Source organism: Ailuropoda melanoleuca, chromosome 2 (genome assembly GCF_002007445.2).
Source record: "Ailuropoda melanoleuca isolate Jingjing chromosome 2, ASM200744v2, whole genome shotgun sequence".
NCBI lineage: Eukaryota > Metazoa > Chordata > Mammalia > Carnivora > Ursidae > Ailuropoda > Ailuropoda melanoleuca.
In genome coordinates this window covers 103,419,453-103,440,999 of record NC_048219.1, presented here as the reverse complement: position 1 = coordinate 103,440,999, position 21,547 = coordinate 103,419,453, and the positions used below count along the sequence as shown (strand labels likewise).

Below are 21,547 nucleotides of genomic sequence, written 5' to 3'. Positions count from 1 at the left end.
GAGATATTTTATATTCATATTGAATTTTGAAAATGTAGTCTATACTTTATATTTAAAATACATCTTGATTTTGGCTAGTGTCCTAAAATATAGGTGGCTAATTGCAACCTTTGTTCAACAGCACAGGTCTTTACTATTAATCACAGTACTTTTCTTTGTATTGAAATAGTTTTATTTGCCTGTATCCTCCACGGGAGAGTGAGCTTCTTTACTGTGTGAGGATGTGTTACTCATAGATTTTTTTTTATCCCTAGCAAATAGACTAGTTAGTACCTGATATATAGTAGAAACTTAATAAATGTTTATTGAGTTTTATTGCTGAAGTATTTTAATCGCCTCAGCATTTACAGATTTATGGATACAATTTTTCATCATGATTGAGTTGAAACTTAAGATTCAGAATGCTTGAGCAAATTTGTAAATGGCACGCATTTGCACTCTTGAGCAGATCATGGGAGAAGATTGAGAAAGCATTCGGGAAGATGGTTGTAGTTCTCAGGAATGTTAGAATATATTTAAGATTCCACTTACAATGTTGGCAAATGCTGAGTTTCACAAATACCACATATTGATATAATAAATAAAAACACGATCTGAAAGTGTTCTGAACAATGTTTTTATTATCATAGAATACAGTGTTCTCTTACAATTGTTTAGTAAAAAAAGGGCAGAATTAGGATTGTAATATCATGTTTGATAAAATCATGAGTGAAACCATGCTTCAAACATAGTAGATGCCTAATAAATGTTTTAATACCTCGTTTATTTGAGCCAGGGGTAGTAAGTACAACTCATGCAGGTGTTCATTATTTATTTGAAATCCTATCCAATGTGCCATCAGTTTGGACAAGCTGGGACACTTCCTCAAAATGAACTCCATTATAGTCAAATTGTTCCATCTGTTTTCCCTAAATGAAAGAAGCTTCCCTTGATGCTAGTCAAAGAGTGAGGGCTCCTTGACTCAGAACCAGATGCAAGCTTAATACCAGCCTTCCATTTCAGCACAATTACATTCTTGGCAGCCTATGAGACTCATGGGGTAAACTTTTTATAACAATTATCAATATCAGCCAATTTTTCAGAATGGGCAAGAATAAACTTCAATGGCTCCAGCATGAGTTTTCAGTCTTCTAAAGGCTTTCTCTGGCTGACTGCCATAGAGAATATGTAGGAGCATAAAGAGTGCAGTTTTATGGAACACTCTAGAAATCAGCTAACTTTATGTCTACTTAGGTTGTAAAGGTTTAATCAATTTAAATTAACTATTTAATGTTGGTTTAGGGTACTGTTTTTGTGAAAACTGATTTTTTTTTCCTCTGACATTTTATATACAGAATTGTGTGTGTGTGTGTATGTGTGAACATTATATAGCAATTCTTGAAGGCAGACCTATCATTGACTTCCTCATAAAACTATTGTGGAGAAAAAGGAAGCATCTTATTGCTGGGTATGGCTCAATGTAAACTCAGGACTTTTGGATTTCCAGTGGGCCAAGGTGTATGTGAATTGAGGTTGAAGTTTCTGTTAGGAGTATAATTGGAATATACGGTGCTGTGAGATGACATTACATCCTTGAATCCAAGAATGGCTAAATCCTGTCATTATTCAGCATTCCTTTTACCTTGTGACCTCTGGAAGATCATTATACAAGGAAAATATCAATTGTAAACACATACTGCTCTATTATTTACCAAGAGTCCATAACAAGAAAAATGGATGTTTTTTAAATTGTAATAGGACACCTAGACTTTTCTGAAGTCAACGATCTTAATCTTAGCGCCAGACTGTTCTAAAAACTAAAGCAGTGCATTCACATGAGAAAAGGATGAGAAGTCATAAGAGTCATCTTGTCTCTTAGTCAGGCTCTAAGAGATTCAGCCCATGGAGGCAGAAAGTGGAAAAGATGCCAGAGACTACATGGACTTGAGCTTCTTAGGAATTCAGCCACAGAGACACAGAGTTTATGTTTTTGGACACACAATAGATAAAGATGTAATTTTGTGACATCCACAACTAGAAGTGGTGGGTATGGAGTTGTAAAGGAGCAGAGATTTGTATGTTCTTGAGGATAAGCTAGTATAAATTCAAATTAGACTGTTATAAACTTTAGGATGTTAAATGTAGTTCCCATGGCAACCATAAAGAAAATAGCTACAGAATATACCCCAAAGGAAATGAGAAAGGTATTTAAACATTTCACTATAGAAAATCAATGAAACATAAAAGAAGACTAATGCAGGAAGTGAGAATAAAAACCTATAAGGCATATAGAAAACAAATAGAAAAATGATAGAAATCAGTTTTTCCTTATCAGCAATAACTTAAAATTGCCAGTAATTAAATATAAATAGATTAAACTCTCCAATAAAAAGATAAGATTGCCATAATGGATTAAAAATATGATCTAACTGTATGCTGTGTATAGGAGACACACTTTCAATCCAAAGACACAAGTAAGTTGAGAGTGAAAAGGATGACAAAAGATATTCCATGCAAACAGTAACCAAAAGAGATCATAGGTAACTGTGCTAATATTAGACAAAACAGACTTTATTTTTTTAAAGATTTTACTTATTTATTTGACAGAGAGAGAGAGACAGTGAGAGAGGGAAAACAAGCAGGGGAAGTGGGAGAGGGAGAAGCAGGCTTCCTGCTGAGCAGGGAGCCGGAGTCCGATGCAGGGCTTGATCCCAGGACCCTGGGATCATGACCTGAGCTGAAGATAGCTGCTTAATGACCGAGCCACCCAGGCACCCAAAACAGACTTTAAATCAAAAAAGTTGGCAAGATACAAATAACTTTATGTAGTAACAGAAGTTTCAATACACCAAGAATGTACAGCAATTATAAACATTTACATACATAATAACAGACCATCAAAATATAGGAAAAATTGATGGAATTGAAAGGAGAACTAGCTCTATAATAATAGTCGGAGACTTGAATACCCCATTTTTAGCAAAGGATTTAACAACCAGATAGAAGGTAAATAAGGAAATAGAGGACTTGAACAACACAACAAACCAACTATCTCTAACAGACATATGGAGACACTGTGCTCTATGGCAGAATCATACATTCTGTCCAAATGTACATGGAGCATCTTCCAGGATAGACTATAAATTAGGCCACAAATTAAGTAGCAATAGATTTCAAAAGATATACAAAGGATCTTCTCTGATTAAAATGGGATGAAGTTGGAAACCATGTTAGAAGAAAAACTGGAAAATTAACAAATTTATGGAAACGAAATGCAGTCTTAACTAGTTGATCAAGGCTGAAAAAGTAAAAGTAAAATAACTTAGAAATAAGTTAAAAAATGCTCAGAGACAAATGAAAATGAGAACACAATGTACCTCTAAAATGTATGCGACACAATAAAAGCAGTGGTAAGGGAAAATATTTGCAAATCATACATCTGATAAGGGATCAATAACCAGCACACTTGGAGAACTCCTAAAACTCAGAAACAATAACAACAAAAACCAGATCATGAACAAAAGACTTGAATAGATGTTTTTCCAAGATACACAAATGGACAGTAAACACATGAAAAGATGCACATCGTTAACATCAGAAACATGCAGATCTAAACCACAACCAGAGGATGGGGACTATTATAATAAACAAACAAACAAACAAACAAAAAACAAGACAGAAAATAACATATTTTGGCAAGGATGTGGAGAAATTAGAACCTCTGTGTATTACTACTGGGAACGTGAAATAGTATAGCCACAGTGGAAAACAGTGTGGGTGTCCTCAAAACATTAAACGAGATTACCATGTGATCCAGAAATTCCACATTGGGGTATATCTCCCCCCCAAAAAAATAAAAGCAGTGTCTTAAAGAGATATTTTTTCATCCGTGTTTATAGCAGCATTATTCACAATAGTTAAAACATGGAAACAACTCAGGTTTCCATTGATGGATGAATAGATAGCAAGATGTGGTATATACATACAATGGCATATTATTCATCTTTAAGAAAGAAAGAAATTCTGACATATGCTACAACTGGAGTGATTCTTGAAGACATGCTAAGTAAAATAAGCCGATCACAAGAAGACAAATACTGAACCATCCCACTTATCTGAAGTACATAAAAGAGTTGGAATTGTAGAAACAAGAAGTAGAGTGGTGATTTCTTAATTTTTAAAAAAATTTCTATTTAAATTCCATGAACATATAATGTATTATTGGTTTTCAGAGGTAGAGGTCAGTGATTCATCAGTCTTTTTTTTTTTAATTTAATTTTATTATATTATGTTAATCACCATACAGTACATCCCCAGATTCCGATGTAAAGTTTGAATGCTTCATTAGTTGCGTATAACACCCAGTGCACCATGCAATACGTGCCCTCCTTACTACCCATCACCAGTCTATCCCATTCCCCCACCCCCTCCCCTCTGAAGTCTTCAGTTTGTTTCTCATAGTCCATAGTCTCTCATGTTTCATTCCCCCTTCTGATTACCCCCCTTTTCTTTATCCCTTTCTTCCCCTACCGATCCTCCTAGTTCTTATGTTCCATAGATGAGAGAAATCATATGATAATTGTCTTTCTCTGCTTGACTTATTTCACTTAGCATTATCTCCTCCAGTGCCGTCCATGTTGCAGCAAATGTTGAGAATTCGTTCTTTCTGATAGCTGAGTAATATTCCATTGTATATATGGACCACAGCTTCTTAATCCAGTCATCTGTTGAAGGGCATCTCGGCTCCTTCCATGATTTGGCTATTGTGGACAATGCAGCTATGAACATTGGGGTGCATATGGCCCTTCTCTTTACTACGTCTGTATCTTTGGGGTAAACACCCAGTAGTGCAATGGCTGGGTCATAGGGTAGTTCAATTTTTAACTTTTTAAGGGACCTCCACACTGTTTTCCAGAGTGGCTGTACCAACTTGCATTCCCACCAACAATGTAGGAGGGATCCCCTTTCTCCACATCCTCTCCAACAATTGTTGTTTCTTGCCTTGTCTATCTTTGCCATTCTAACTGGCGTAAGGTGGTATCTCAGTGTGGTTTTGATTTGAATTTCCCTGATGGCTAATGATTTTGAACATTTTTTCATGTGTCTGTTAGCCATTTGTATGTCTTCATTGGAAAAGTGTCTGTTCATATCTTCTGCCCATTTTATGATTTGTTTATTTGTTTCTCGTGTATTGAGTTTGAGAAGTTCTTTGTAGATCTTGGATACCAGTCCTTTATCTGTGGTGTCCTTTGCAAATATATTCTCCCATTCCGTGGGCTGTCTCTTAGTTTTTTTGACTGTTTCCTTGGCTGTGCAGAAGCTCTTTATCCTGATAAAGTCCCATAAGTTCATTTTATCTTTTATTTCTCTTGCCTTTGGAGATGTGTCGTGAAAAAGGTTGCTCTGGCCGATGTCATAGAAGTTGTTGCCTATGTTCTCCTCTAGAATTTTGATGGATTCCTGTCTCACATTGAGGTCTTTCATCCATTTGGAGTTTATTTTTGTGTATGGTGTGAGAGAGTGGTCAAGTTTCATTCTTTTGCATGTAGCTGTCCAATTTTCCCAGCACCATTTATTGAAGAGACTGTCTTTTTTCCACCGGATGTTTTTTCCTGCTTTATCAAAGATTAGTTGCCCAAAGAGCCGAGGGTCCATTTCTGGGTTCTCTATTCTGTTCCATTGGTCGATGTGTCTGTTTTTGTGCCAGTACCATGCTGTCTTTGTGATCACAGCTTTGTAGTACAGCTCGAAGTGATTCATCAGTCTTATATAACACCCAGTGCTCTTTACATGACATACCCTCCCTAATGTCCATCACCCAGCTACCCCATCCCTCCACCTCTCTCCCCTCCAGCAACCCTCAGTGTGTTTCCCATGCTTACGAGTCTCTTATGGTTAGTCTCCCTCTCTGATTTTGTCTTGTTTTATTTTATTTTTTTAATTTTTATTTCAATTCAGTTATCATATAATGCATAGAGTGGTGATTGCCAGAGGCTGTGAGAAGAGGGGACTGGAGAGTACCTGCTAAGCAGGTGTATAGCGTCAGTTGGGGAAGATGAAAAGAGCTCTGGAGATGGATGGTCGAATGGTTGCACAGTAGGAATGTACTTAATACCACTCAACTGTACACTTAAAATTAAGATGATAAATTGTGTTATGGGTATTTTATCACAATAAAACAATTGGAATAAAACCATATACTTTTTAAAAATAAAAACACACACATATACATATTTCATATGTTGACGTGGAGTGTAGTATGAGAGCAGGAGGACTTGGTCATCTGCTCCAGCCTCACAGCCTGCCTTTGGCCCCTTGAAGGTCACTCTCCTCTTGCTGGACTTCAGAGGTGGGTCTGCACCAGCCAAGCAGGGGCTAGCTCCACAGTCAGCCGGATGCTGTTGTGCTGTTATCTCGGCTTCTGACGGGATTCTGACAGCTGACCTTCAGGAGTCTGAAAAGAGCAGGAGCTCGCACCTGCAGAATAGACATGGAGGCATATGCTCCTGAATTTGCCAGGCTCAGACCTCAGTTGTTTCCCAGAATGGACCACTGCAAGGGCTTTCACAAGCTGCCCCTCAATGACCACCTCTGTCTGCTGCAGGTCAGGACACCAGCCCAGACTGGGGGCGGGGGCTAATGGAAGGGGGTAGAGACCAAGAAGTAGCTCCCCTGGAGCAGCCAGTGTTGCTCTCATCATCAAATTGTACTTAAATCCGTCTACTCTCCCAATTCTGGTTGCACCACTCTCGTAATTGTGTAGTGTTAGTCCAGTTAATGAAGTTCCCTGAAGTTCAATTTTGTTTTCTCTTATGTAAAAAGGACTGTCATTGTAAGAATTACACGAGATAAGTATAAATGCCTAATGAAATGCCTCCGCTTCTGTAGACAGTAATAAATGGTGACTCTTTTTTTAAATGTACCACATAACTTTATTTTAAGATTTTAGGTGCTTATTTCTCCCCCTTGCACATTTCTCAGGAACATGGTAAACACTTAAAAAATAAATAATTGAGTGACTAGTCTAACCACAGCTTGAAAAATTGTGTGTACTATCTTGTTACTTGTTGTATCAGAACACTTTGATAAGGATAATAAATAGTGCTTCTTTTCTGTATCGTATCTGCATCTGCGAACATAGTTATCTGCTAGTCGATCGTATGTACGCTTGCAGCTGTGTCCCAGAGCAAATGTTATGAAAGTAAAATGCAGGTGAAGTGAGGCAGGATCTGCAGATTGTGGCTCTTATCTGCTTAATGATGTGACAATAAGTGTCATATTAGGAAGAGGGACAAGGAGGGTTCATCTTTTTGAAGCAGAAACGTAATGTTCAGTGCAAAGAATCTCATATCGTGTTTTCTAAAAGATCATGGGAGACAGAGAAAGGTGAAATAGAACGTGCAAGGAGAGACATCTGTTCTCTCTGATTCTTTAACTCACTTTAAACTTGGAGAAACAAAGCGAAGTGACAGTTTAACTCATGTTTTGTCAGGCCTAGATCTTTAGCTCTTGCATAAAAGTGAGCAAGCTGCCATCTGTGCAAACAGGTGGCTTGAATTAAATATGATGTTGAGTATTCAAATATCATAGCTGGAGGGATGGCAAGGAATGGAGAATTTAAGAAAACCCAGAGTACCTTTCATGAGATGAGAAACGGGAACCATCCAGTGCGTCAGAGTTAGAAGATAAAGAGTGGGACTGTTTGTCCAAAAGGCTCAAAGCACCTGCCTGCTTCACATTTTCTCTTAGTAATTCTAGCCTCACTCTGCTCATCCCAAGAGGCAGATGGAGCACCATTACCCTGTGCCTCCCTCAGCCCACTACTGTGGGTCACCTGAGCCCATCCTGGAAGCAGTAGTAGGGAGACACTGACAACTATACAGTATTGCTTACCCATGACTTAGTTATGACTTAGGAGTGCGTCTCTTATCTTCATAAAGGAGTTCTTGAAACTTAAAGCTAAGGGGAAAGGGAAAAGAATATACAGATTAGAGGGCTAGCTTAAGGAAACAGTATAAGCATCTGTCATTAGTTAAGAGATAGCCAGTGTTGCAGAAATTAGACTGGACTTGGAATCCCAATCCAGGAGTTTCAGTTCCTTATTCCTCACTACGTTCACCCAAAGTTTTCTGTGGCTTTTCCCTCCCAGCTGATACTTTACTGTTGCCTTGTCAGACCCTGAGCAGAGGACCCAGCTAAGCATTCCTGGGCTCATCGTCCATGGAAACTGTGAGATAATAAATATGTGTTGTTTTAGAAAAAAAGTTTTCTGTGGCTTTAATTTTTCGTTGATAAAATGAAGGGATTAGACAAGGTGACCTCTTTGGTTCCTCCCAGCTCTTCAAAATATTTTGGAGCCAATTATTTATTTATTCTGAGGACTCCTGTATAGAAACAATGTATAAAGCAATTAGATAACCTATATCTCTATGACTAATGAATTGAAAGAATATATATATTACTTATATTAAATATATCTGCATATGATATATGTACATATGTGTATATATAAGCACATATTGATTGGAAAGGATTCATGGTGGGGGGATGGACTTTGAACTTGTCTGTGATGTTTAATAAGGGAGATTTGGTTCAGAATAATCACCAGTGGGGTTGGTGTGGGTAGTTTGAGGGAAATAAACTCAGTAATAAAATACATAGTGTGTTAGTGTTGTAACACTGAGTGATTCATTTTAAATTGTATGTTTAGAGTTTATCCTTATTGGCAAGACTCATTTGTAAATTCAGTCTGTTCCTTGGCAAATCTGATAACTCTTAACAACTCAACAGGAGACTTGAAACTTTGAGGGAAATTTGTAATTCTTCCAGGACATGCATCTTTATATCCCCTCAGCAGTCCCAGACTGATCTGTTGCCAGCATGATCCCCTCCCACCCCCTCAGTAGAATGAAATCTCTGACTACACATCCTGGCAAAAGCACACATTCCTCCTGGCAAGCTTCCCCAGTGAGCCACAAAAGTCCTGTGATTTCAGGCAAAATCATGTTTCTCTAGAGAAACATGATTTGTTTCTCTAGAGAAACATGATTTGGGAATATGGCAGGACCCCAAGCACACCCACATTTTTTCTCAGAATTTTAACAATTATTACGATGTATTTCGTATGATGGACCTCTTCTGCTGCCGCCAAATACCTCCTCTGACCTACTCTCACGCGTTCTATAATCAATTCTGCTTCACTTTCCTGTATAATGAAACACCAATTTAGGTTTGGAGAAGCATTGTTTTTGTTCTAAACAATATCCTTCATATGTGAATCAGTCATTAACAGCACACATACACCATGAAATAGATCTATTGTCTGTATCACTTTGCCAAGCTTGACCTTTTTCTGACATGCACAAAATATTTTTTTCTTAAAAATCAATACTCAACCCTTGGCATGAGTAGACATGGGATTTACTCCTGTGTCTGTTAATGCATTGCAAATCCTTAACATCCAGGGCTAGAATGTCTGCCTGGCCCAATCAAGAACAATAGAGGAATGAATCGCTAATTGAGAATCCTGGAAAAAAAGAACCTTGATTTTTTCTTGTTGGACTTGAAAGTAAGAGGTTGTAAGCTTTCCGTGTTGTTAAAACCATCTTCTGATTGAGAAGAGAAAACCAATCTGAATAGAGCCATCTGAAAAAAAAAAAAATCTGATAAGATAGTATCCATACCCTTGATGGCATCATTTGAACCCTGGCATCAAGTCATACTTGAAGCCAGATGTACAATACAATCCTTTTTTTTTTTTTTTTTGGTTATGTCCATTTAGATTGAGGCTTTTGATACTGGAAACAAAAATAGTCCTTTACTTGTCTCCCACATCCTAACTTAAAATAGAAAATAATAGCAGTGACTTATCCAAGTACTCTTACCTGATCAATTTTCTCCTAAGAACATCAATTTGTGTAATAGCTCTTCAGAGTTGGATAAGTTACATCCTTGGCATATGACAAAATCTGATTAAAACCATTTTACATCTTGGACTTAATGAGCATCTTTCTTTAATCGACTGAGTTTTTCCCATGAATTTCAACATTGTTAAAGAAAAAAAAAGGCTTAAAAATGCTTGAGAAGTGATTTCATCCAAACTCAGAAACCTGCTGCCCAAAGTTATTGCCTCATTTCCACTAAACTTAGCCACAGGACTGATTATAATTTGTGATGCTGATAATTGTCAGATGCATTTTAATATATTTAACATTTCTGTTATTCAGTCCTGGATCTGATTGTCTTTCAGGGTGTGAATTTTTAATTATTCCTTTTGTCACTTCTTTCAATGTTGTTTTTGTTTAAATCGATGCAATACTTCTATTTTATTCAACTAAGTCAATTTTCTATTTAATGAAGTCTTACCTTATGGTTCAATTATATACTTCTTGGAGTGCAGTGATCAATTTCAGTCTCTAGAGATTTAATTGAAAAATGCAGAAATTGATAAAGGTATGCCATTATGCGTTTGAAGAGTCATAGCAGCTGTTGTTCAGATGTGTGAATTAGTTTGCCAGACAACAAAATTCCTCAGAGCTGCTTTGTGAAACTATATTCAGGGCTACCTTATCTGTATTTTCTTCTTTCTACATTCTAAATACAGCTTTTCCTCTTCTTTATTACCAATTATCATGTTTCAATTTATTTTTCTTTCTAAAGTGTCATTTGCCCTGAAAAGTGTTAGGCATTTAAAATAGCTAATGGCAAATTTTTAATAGTGGGGTATAATGCCTAGTCTTCAATTTTAAAAGAAAAAAAAGGATGTAAACTCTGATACACATTGAGATCTCAACAGTGTGTTTTATAAGGAAATATATTAACATTTTCATAGTTATTTTTTCTTGATATGTTTGCATGATACAAATTTTCAATGGTGAATATATATTACTGTACAATCAGAAAGATGCAAAAAATTACTTAGAACTCATTTCTTTTTCTTTTCTTTCTTTTTTTTTTTTTTTTTTGAGCATAGTCGACACACTATAGAAAGTTACATTAGTTTCAGGTGTACGACAGTAATCCAACTTCTCTATACCTTATGCTCTGCTCACAAGTGTAGCTACCATCTGTCACCATACAACACATTCCAATATCATTGACTATGTCCCCTATGCTGTACATTTATTCCTGTGACTTATGCGCCTCACAACGAGAAACCTGTACCTCCTCCTCCCTTTGCCCTTTTTGCCCACCTTCATCCTTCTCTTCACTGGCAAACACCAGTTTGTTCTCTGTATTTAGAGATCTAATTCTGCTTTTTGTTTGTTTATTCATTTGTTTTGTTTTCTATGTTCCCCATATAAGTGAAATCACCATATGTCTTTTTCTTTTGTCATCTTGAACGTGCTGATACTAAACGTGACTAGAAAAAAATTTTCATGGGATAACAAAGTTCAAGACGAGCTGGCACTGGATAGGGAAAGATAATGAATTCCTATGTCCATTCAACTGAAAGAATCATGGCAGAGCATTGCATCTGGAGAAGAAGGTCATAACCTTATCAAAGGTGTTAGAGAGTAAACATGTTTGTCATTGGGGAAATGTCAGTAGTTAACGGAAATGGGCTTAAGCGCATGGACTAGCTAGGGAGAATCCAAAGGGGATATCAAAATAGCTAATGTGCTGGGTGGTTAAGTCTGCACAGATACATATATAAATAGTGTAATTCAGAGAGTTAAATGGTAGTCAGTGTCACAGTGTGAAAGCACAAATTGGATGTGTAGAATTAATGTTAATTTTGAGTTTTTAATTTAAAGTTTGATGAAGGATTATTTGATTTATGACTACATTAATAAAATTTCACTATGCAATTTGAGGCTATTTTATTGGTGATGTAGAAATTAATATTAAAATTTAAAACCTTGAGAGAAAATGGGGGGATGTTTAGAATTGAGGGAGGAGAGCTTTTGAGTGAGTGCAAGGATCTGAGGTTTTGCCCTACTTGCAAATTAATGTGTATGTGAAACAGGAGGCCTTTACATCAGAGACAAAGAGAGTTTACTCCTGGGGCAACAGACAAATCACCAAGGCAGCAGTGGTGAAGGCCAGATGGTATTTTCATGTAGGTAGAGGCGCCTTACAGGAGTTGAACCCTGAAAAAAGAAAATTATTTTGTACAGGACTGGTGGCCCTTCCTCCAAAGGTACAGTTGGAGACTGAGATCAGCCCAGTTCAATCTTCAGGATAAGAAAAAAAAATTGCTGGCTGACTAAAACAAAAAATTAAAGGACAGAGAAGTGCTTTAGATTTGCCTAGTCTCTTATTTTTTTTTCCTCTATATTTTGCAGTTTAGAGGCTCTGTTCTCTGCAAGTGTCACTGTGATGTAGGAAAGACATTAGGGTTTGAAGCCGATGGCCAAGAAAGAATTCTTGAGACGTCTTTGGTGGAAAAGGTGGTTTTATTGAAGCAAAGGGGACAGACCTGTGGACAGAAAGAGCTGCATCTGGGTTATAAAGAGTAGCCCATTATATACTTGCAAGTTGGGAGGAAGTTAGGGATAGCGTGAATCTCTAAGGAAATTTGGGAACAAGTTTTCCAGGATGTTGAGAGGGCTAATTATTGTTGGGAAAATGTCATTTACTACTGTCTAATAAACCTGAGTCATGAGACCATTCAGATGTTTGTTTATCTGTGGTCATATGCTTGGAGTATGATTGCCAACATGTATCTTGGGGGGTTACAGATAAAGGAGGTTTCCAAAGGAGTTTTTGTATGTTGAAGTAGACTTACAGGATCCTGGGGTTGGGTTAAGATTGCCCTTTGATTTTAGTAAAGTATTAACGTCGAGGCTGTTGAGTCCCTAGAGGAATATCACTCTGCCTGTTTCAAGGACTTGTCAGTGGGCTGTAGGTAGGAAGGAAATTTAATAATTTTTCTTCTGCCTTTGTTTCTCACATCAACTGCGGTAAAATTTTAGGCCGTTAGGATCTTGGGATACATCAACTTTTATGTTCATTTTACATGAGATACTCAGTGAAGAGAAGATTTGAATCTGCATATGTCTTCCTTTTGCCTTCTGGCTTCGGTAGGTGGGACAACTCAAGCAGATCCTTGATTATAGGAGTCTGAAGTTAAAAAAGCTTTTGGTAAACTCCTGTAGGTTTTAACTGAATAAAGTTAAGAACCAGTGACAATTTGGTACTTATGCTACTGTTATGCAAACAAACCTTCTGGTGACAAGAAATATTTGAAATTCTAGAGAGGGGTGTTCTATTTTCCTCTTGTGTGAATTTTTTTGCAAATAATCTAAAGAATGAAATGATGATCAGAAAATTGCTGCTATTCACATTTTAGCTACAAATCAGAAAGACATCATTTAGCTGAGTGGCCATCAACTGCTTCATTATTGAGCCTGGAAAGGGCTCTTTATTACAGGCAGTGCCATTCATAGGATTGACACTTCCGTATGAATTAATGATGATTACTTACAATTATGATGACTTTTAAATGAAGATGGCCTTTATTCTGGTTACTTTTTAGGAAAATGCATTATTTTGTACACCTAACTTTATCTTATTTACCAAGAATTCAAAACATTTCAAGGCAAATATATTTCTCATGCCAGGTTGGAAAACAAAACAAAACTCTTTGGAATATATAGATATTCGAAGGAGCGAAAGAACATTCTTCTAGTGACATTGCAATGATCAGTAACTAAATTAACATTCATAAATACAGTAAGTAAAAAGTATGTTCTGTGAATGAGGCAAACAATTAATAGTCTAACAGAGAGGTCAGCAAACTTTGTCTTTAAGGGACCAGAGAGTAACTGTTTCAGGCTTTGTGAGCCATTCAGTTTGTTGCAGCTGTTCAGACCTACAGTTACAGTGTGAAAGCATCCATAGACAAAGGTAAATGAATAAATAAATAAACGTGGTTGGGGGCCAAATTCGGTGGATCCACAGCCATAGCAAGAGTTTGTGGACCACTGGTCTAGCATACTAAGCTAACTCTGTGTGTGTGTGTATCTCCTTGAACAACATGTAGGTTAGAGGTGCTGACCCTCCGCACAGTCAAAAATGTGCATATAACATTGATTCCCTAAAAACTTAACTTCTAGTAGCCTAGTATTGACAGGAAGCCATAACAATAACATAGTCAATTAACATTCATTTTGTATTTTATATGTACTATATATTGTATTCCCACAATAAAGAAAGCTAAAGAAAACAAAGTGTTTTTAAGAACATCTTAAGAGACAATATGTTTATAGTACTCTACTGTATTTACTGAAAAACATGTGCATATAAGTGGACCTGTGCAGTTAAACTGGTGTTGTTCTCTGATCAACTGTATATAGTAGTTTATTGATATGTATATATTTTTGTGTATAATTTGATTAATATTATATTAAATCATTAAATTAATGTTAATTTAATATTAATAATTTATATTAATTTACGATGTATAATATATAACTTAAATTTAATACCAGAATATTATTAAAGTAGATTACCTAAGTTTAGATTTCCAAAGTAGTGTTAAAAGAAAAATTATTCTGACACTCATTAAAATAGTAAGGAGGACTTTATTCATGACTATTAGAATAAAGGTGAGACTATGGCAATAGGGAGAAAGACTGAATTCAATTCTGAATATAGCAAAGAAACTGGAGATTATCGCCAAAGACCAGAGTGAGGAGGCAATAGGGGGAAATTACTGAGAGGACATACTGAGGTTAGGGAATTCTTACTGAACTGGCCTAATAGGATTCTTATTAAGTGCAAGGCCAAGCACTTCACAGGTGGGGGGGTGAGGAATTTGATCAGACACTGATGGTGGGTATATTTTAACTAAACTGACTCGGCAGGATTCATGCTAAAGGCAGGCCAAGGTCAAGGACTAGTCAAGAAGAGCACTCTGAGGAGTCTGAGTTTTGGTCAAAGAGGGAGCCTTTGTCAGTAGTGCTAAATATGTTTCTAAATAAAGTTGTAACAGTGAAAAGCGAAATATTTAAGATAGTGAAAAGATTTAATCTTGTAGCAGAGAAAAAATATTTCTTGAGATCCTTCAATGGGATATATACTATACATGTTATGCATATACATATTATATAATATAGAAGTTTCAAACAGCTGAGTGCAAATTCCACCACCTACCCTCCCAAGATATTCATCAGAGTAACAGCTGAGGCTGTTGCTCACTTTGGTATAGGAGATCAAGGTCTTGATGGAGAGTGAGCAGCAGATGGAAAGGAAAGGACCAGGGAGGCTGTGTGTGAGGTTTGGGGGATCTAGTTTGACATGTCTCTCACTAGCAGGGTCGATTGGAACTGGGTGAGTTTGTGTTATAAGAGTTTAGGACTGATGAATTCGAGAAGGTGAGGGTTTGGGAGATAGTAACATTCATTTGGTTGAGCTATGTTTTGTTGTGAGAAAGGTATTTACTTTAGTGGGCAGTAGTTGAACAATCTATTTTTCAAGTAAGTGGGTTTTCAGAAGGTTCCGTAGGGGAGTGGGAGAGATGAAGTGATTTGCAACCTCATCTTCCTGGCAAGAATTTCTTGAAATATTAGAGTCATATTAGTGCAGACAGTTGAATGGTAAACTCATGTTAATATAGATAGTAAGATGCATGGGTGTGAATAATTTCAGTTCTCAACAGAACATGAAATAGGCCCTTTCTTGAGTTCATAAAATAATTGAAAATGCAAAATAACACATCAAAACTAAATAAAAATAGATAGTATTTTTTAAATGAAGTATATGATTAGATATTAAATGACTAACATAGAAGTTCAGAAAAGAGATTGAGTGAGGACTTTGGAAGTATTGGGAACTTTAGGGTGTCTGGAAAAAGACATAGAATCTGGGCAGGACCTGGGCAGTGGGTATCATAAGCAAAACAGAGTGAGGGTGATATATGTGTGAGCAACTGTAAACAGCAGATGATCTGGACTCTTTTATAAGGTGTCAGGTGATAATAACTATGTAAATATATGATGAAGCTAGTGAGTAACCTGAGTGCCAGTCTTTCATTTTATACTTTATTAATAGCGACCCCGTGAATCTTTTTGTGCATAAGACAGAAACACTTTGTTGTTTAGAATGTGTTGGGCTGTGTGATTGAAATAAACTGGAGGCTTACAGAACATGTAAAAAACTAAAACAATCTTCCAAGTGAAAGATTGTAAAAAACAATATTGACATAGGAGGTGAAGAGGTAATATATATGGGACTTAGAGTTAAATTATATATATATATATATAATTTTATTTATATATACATTTTATTTATATATAATATTCTATATATTTTATATATTTATATAAATTTATATAAATTTATATTTAACATATATATTTATATATTTATATTATTTTATTTGTATATATTATATATTATTATATATATTTATATATATATTTGAGAGAGCTATATTAACGTAGCTATAAATATAAGGAGTGTAGTTTTAGCCTACTGAATTTTATATGTCTGCAAGACGTCTATGTGATCAAGCTTAGAACTGAAAATACAAAACTGGCCTCTGGGTGGGGTCACAACCTGAGCTGAAAGTTTAAGAATCAATATAGGAAGGTCTGAGTAGAAAGGATCACTCAGACAATAGCAGTTAAAAAGTAAATAAATAAAGCTCAGAGTTGAGCTAGGAAGGATGTCTCCGTTTAGTATGCAAGGAAACAGGTTAAGACGTACAGACATTTTTGAGGAAATAATTCCAGGGCAAAGCAAGGGTTCAGAGTCAAGAAAGATGATTTTGAAATCCTTGTGTTCATCATCATCACACACTGCAAAATCAGATGAAGTAGGGAGTGAACTTGGAGCAAGAGCACATCGGACTTGGTTATTGCAAGTCAGTGATAATGTTGGAAGTTTGCAAGTTTAGCAGGGTGAGGACAGCAGCTCGCTGCAGGGGGATAGAGTGAAGAGCATGTAAGACACACAGAATGACACAGAAACCTTGGGTAGAAAGTTTATTGAGGCTTACTATGAAAGGAAACAAAATGCTGGGGGAGAGCAAAAAGCTGAATGGAGGTGATTATCAGCAGTAGCATTATATTATTATTATTAATATAGAAAATAAATATATATTAAAAGCACAAGTAGCTGGCAATAGGTACCAGAAATCAAGGATGTTTAAGAGTTCAGAGCAGAGTGATTTGGCTACAAAACAGCTTTTTGCTTTGCAAAGGAGAAAGATTACCTCATTCTAGAAGTCTGGGAAAAAAAAGAAAAAAATCAGGGTGAGATTTTGAGGTAGACTGGACAGTGAAGCCATTTCTGATGTCTTTGGTTTTCACAGGTAAGTACATGGAGCTTGGGGCCCTTTAAAAAGTGAGGATAGTTTCGCATAGTTGTGAGCAGTGTTTCAGGAGAGATGAATGAGGGGCCTGCTGTGTTTCAAAGATGATTAGCTCAATATTCCAGACTTGTCATTGATATGTTTAACTAATGATTAAAATCTTAACTTGATATTTAATAAATTCTTTCAAAAAGCATTTCAATGATTTTTTCCTGTGATAATCATTTCATTATTACACTGTTTTTAATTTTTTTTTCAGTTTATTGTTTGGGAGTTAAAAATATATCAGATGCTGTCAAGTTTTTATTTTACATATCAAAAACAGATTTTTTTAAAAACAGATTTTTTAAAACAAATGTCATAGTTGAATTAACATCTCCCAAATAATTGATTTGCCACGCTTTTTTTTTTTTTTCAATTTTTGAAAACTCTCTTTATAGATAGATGATAGGTTTTGTTTTGAAATATTCAAAGCCAATTATCAGGTCAAAATTAAATGCATACTTACATTTTCAATCATAACATCAGAAAAACAAAGTGCCTTTACACTGGTGTGCATGAAAGGTGAATTTCGTCTGCTGTTAACCCTAGGTATAGCCTATTAACCAGAGCTGAGTTTCTTACCTATTGCAGTGATGGAGGACAGTCTTAGAATGTCCAGAAACAGGATTTGGTTGGGTGGGTCAAAGGAGGTAAGTGTAGGACTAGGGATCTGAGCTTGAGTGGTTAAGACAGGTCTTTCAGTGTGAGCACTGGCTTAGAGTTGGGGATATTTCATGATGTGGTAGCTTAGGATTGGTGGACAGAGAGGCAGCCATCTTGAAGTTAGTATTAAGTAATCAGGGTGTTTGATCATTAAGAAATTTGCTCAGTTTCGAGAACTTCTTACTCAGATAAATAATTTTCACGAAGTTCTGGAAAAAAAATTGTTTGTATACTTTAACACTTATTTCGTGGGCAGGGACATGAAGTAACTCAAAATAAAATCTTATAGGTGTAGGCTGCTCTGGTTCTTGGTCCTGACATGGGATGGCTACAGAGGCCTCAGTTCTCAATTTCATTAGCAAATAGAGAACTGAACTCTTCTGTGAAGTGCTTTACTACCTGCTTTGCTTCAAAGAGGTAGAAAATAAAGGGTTGCATTTACCTGAATGACCTTAACCTAAAACATACTACTGTGTTTTTCCTTTCTTTAGACACAGTAAGGAAAAGGGGGATAGACAGAAATGACAGTGGTAATAATCATTTAGGGAGACAGACACTACAAATATATTCTCAGAGCTCAGGATGGAGAGTCTAGATGGTGATTTTGCCTTGTCACACCTTTTCATTAAAAAAAAAAAAAGTGGGGCACCTGGTTGGCTCAATCATTAAGCGGCTGCGTTTGGCTCAGGGCGTGATCCCAGGGTCCTGGGATCTAGCCCCACATTGGGCTCCCTGCTCTGCTGGGAGCCTGCTTCTTCCTCTCCCCCCCTCTTCTTGTGTTCCCTCTCTCACTGGCTGTCTCTTTCTCTGTCAAAGAAATAAATAAAATCTTTAAAATAAATAAATTAATTAAATTAAATTAAAAAAAAGAACTGACTGAATCAAATATGTGTTCAGGATAATTGACTCTTAACTTTCAATAAGTTGAAAAGGAAGAAAGATTATTTAATCAAAGTACTGTGTAGACATGCATAATACTGTGTTTTGAGAGTATTTCAAGTAACACCTACCTTAATCTTCCTGTGTTAATGCACTTTACTCATTGCTCTTATTCACTCATATTTCATTACTTAATATTAAACAAAGTATGACATGACAATTTTGAAATCTAGTTCCAGAAAGTAATTTATTAATGTAATAACAGGAGTATCAAAATGGGAAATTCCACTAGTGATTATAAATCAAACAGTAAAGTAGGATAAATATGAGACCCAGAAGACCACATTTTAAAGACCAGGAAAAAAATTAAACAGAATTAATAAAGGCAGATATTAGATGCTTTTAAAATAATTCATACGGAAATCTGTATTAAACTTTAAGCTAGGGAGTTACACTTGATTTTAAAAAGTTTCTCCTTCTAATTCAACATTGAGAGTCTAATAGGAAAATTTGCAAGTATGCAAATCTAAAGGTATTTATAAATCTCAAATCTCTATAGATTTTTTTCAAGTCTAATTATTCAGCAAAACCTACTTTTAAAATATTAAATTTGATTTTTATCTTCTCAAACAATCTTCACTTCTACTTTGGTTCTAAGGGAATAAAATTTAATTTTCCTTTTTTTACACCTGATACAATCCATCACTGGCTTAGTGTTTTTTCCTACTGTGAGACTGGGGGGCCATATGTTACTCATCCTTTCCATTGAAGACGAACCATCATTCATACTACAATTGTTCTCTGAAATCTTCTTCTTCCCTAAGCCCACAGACTTCATCCCTGTTTAGAATTTGGCACTGTACTTGTCCCCTAGGAGAAGAACCACTCATTGATGGCTTTTGGCTTTAACTACTGTGCAGTAGAAGGGGGAAAGTCCTTTTTCTCTTAATTTATAGTGAAAATATTATAAGGATGGCTTGTTAAGACATTCTCTTTGGCTCTTCTCGCTATTCAATGATGTCAGTTTCTGTCAATATCATGAAGTGGTCCAGAATTGAGAATATCAAGAAAAATAACAGAGGTGTTGATTGAGGTTGGACTCTTGGTTCAAGCGTTATTAATTGAGAGCAGGAAGACAGAAGACCAGAAGTAGCTGGCAAAACCAAGTGAGTAACGCAGGTGACCAGTGTTGCTGCTGAGCTATGATCATAAATAAAGGATAGAAAAGAAAGGGGGGGTGGGAAGGAATATAAATCAAAATAAATATTTCTTAGTTGTGTAGAGCTTTTATTTGTTCTACATCACTAGAATAGACAACAGGTAAAGATAATGATAGGAGAACCCAGTGTATTTATAGCTGATGAAAGTTCAGAAGGTCATACAAGGCCTTATCTTAAATATCGCATAGGACTGTCTTTCTGCCCATACAATCTGCTGCAGATAGTAACTTGAAAATCTTTGTCCCTTTACCTCCTTTCTTAAAACGCCATTTGTTTTGCCCCGTCCAAGATGTCATTGTCCCCATTGAGCTCAAGAATGACTGGCCTCCTCTGCCGTCCTGTACTTTAACAGGAGAGTCACGTTGGACTCCCAGTCTTTTTAAACGAAACACATAAAAAAGAAAAACTTAATTTTTGCTAGTATTGATCACGCCACATCATATAATTTCTAAGTATAACTTTTTATAATATTGAAATAGAGAACAAGTCAGAAAATCTTGTTCTGTCTGAAATGTCAGGCATTTCCATAAAATCTTCATAACCCACCATGCAGTACTTGTTAACTATTATGCAAGTGAAGACATTTGGGTTCTGAGAAATTGTATCTTGTATAACTTCATTTACTATGGATAGTGGACCCAAACCACTTCAATATTGCCTTTCTTCTAAGAATGGGCAGAGGGTTAGCAAGGTGCAATATCATGTAAAAGGTTAGAATTGAGTAAAACTGGAAAGATTATTGTTAAAGAAAAAAAAACACTCAAGTCTGCTTTTATTTGGGGATCTTCCCTTTAATACACAAACCCATACATATATATGTAATATATAATATATATGTATATTATGCATGTGGACTATACAATACATATATATGTGTAATTTATATATATATCTGTGTAATATAATACATATATATATTGTGTAATATCTATTTTATATTGGTCAACTCCTTTGACCAAGAAGCAAGTGATTTTCTTTAAGTTAGAAGATAAAAACTGATGACTACTTAGTGTTCCAGCCAGTGTAATTCTTTACATTGGCATTACATTATTTATATCATGTTTATAAATAATTGAATTTATTTATCTTTAGACTGGACATACCTCTCTTCTACCCAAAAGCAGTAACTAATCCCCGTCATTGGATATATTTGTATTTCTTTCATTTTTTTTTTATTATTTAGCTTGAAAATATTTAGGTCCTTTTACACCCATATTATTCATTTTAAAAAGGATCATTATATTTAATTAGATGATTTAGATGATTTCCCACTCTTACTCATCAAAGAAGTATCAAACTTGACACATACCATCTATGCACATTCCGGGGAGTAGAAATAAGGTAACATGTTTCGGCAAAGATTGGGATATTTCTTTTATATTCATTTAGTCAAAAAGAACATTGACTATACCATGAATATTTAGCTTGTTTAAAATTTTCTCTAAGTTAGATGAATGTGAAAATGAATATATATTTATATTCAACTCATGAGTATCCTCTCTGG

General features: G+C 35.9%; 1 protein-coding gene and 1 pseudogene across 2 annotated transcripts in view; one reads left to right on the top strand and one right to left on the bottom strand.

Annotated features, from left to right (window-relative positions):
• The window catches only part of LOC100464168, a 76,160-nt pseudogene extending 69,484 nt beyond the window's left edge, over positions 1–6,676 (bottom strand).
• The window catches only part of DPP10 (dipeptidyl peptidase like 10), a 632,664-nt gene that overhangs the window by 289,657 nt on the left and 321,460 nt on the right, over positions 1–21,547 (top strand). The window lies entirely within an intron of this gene.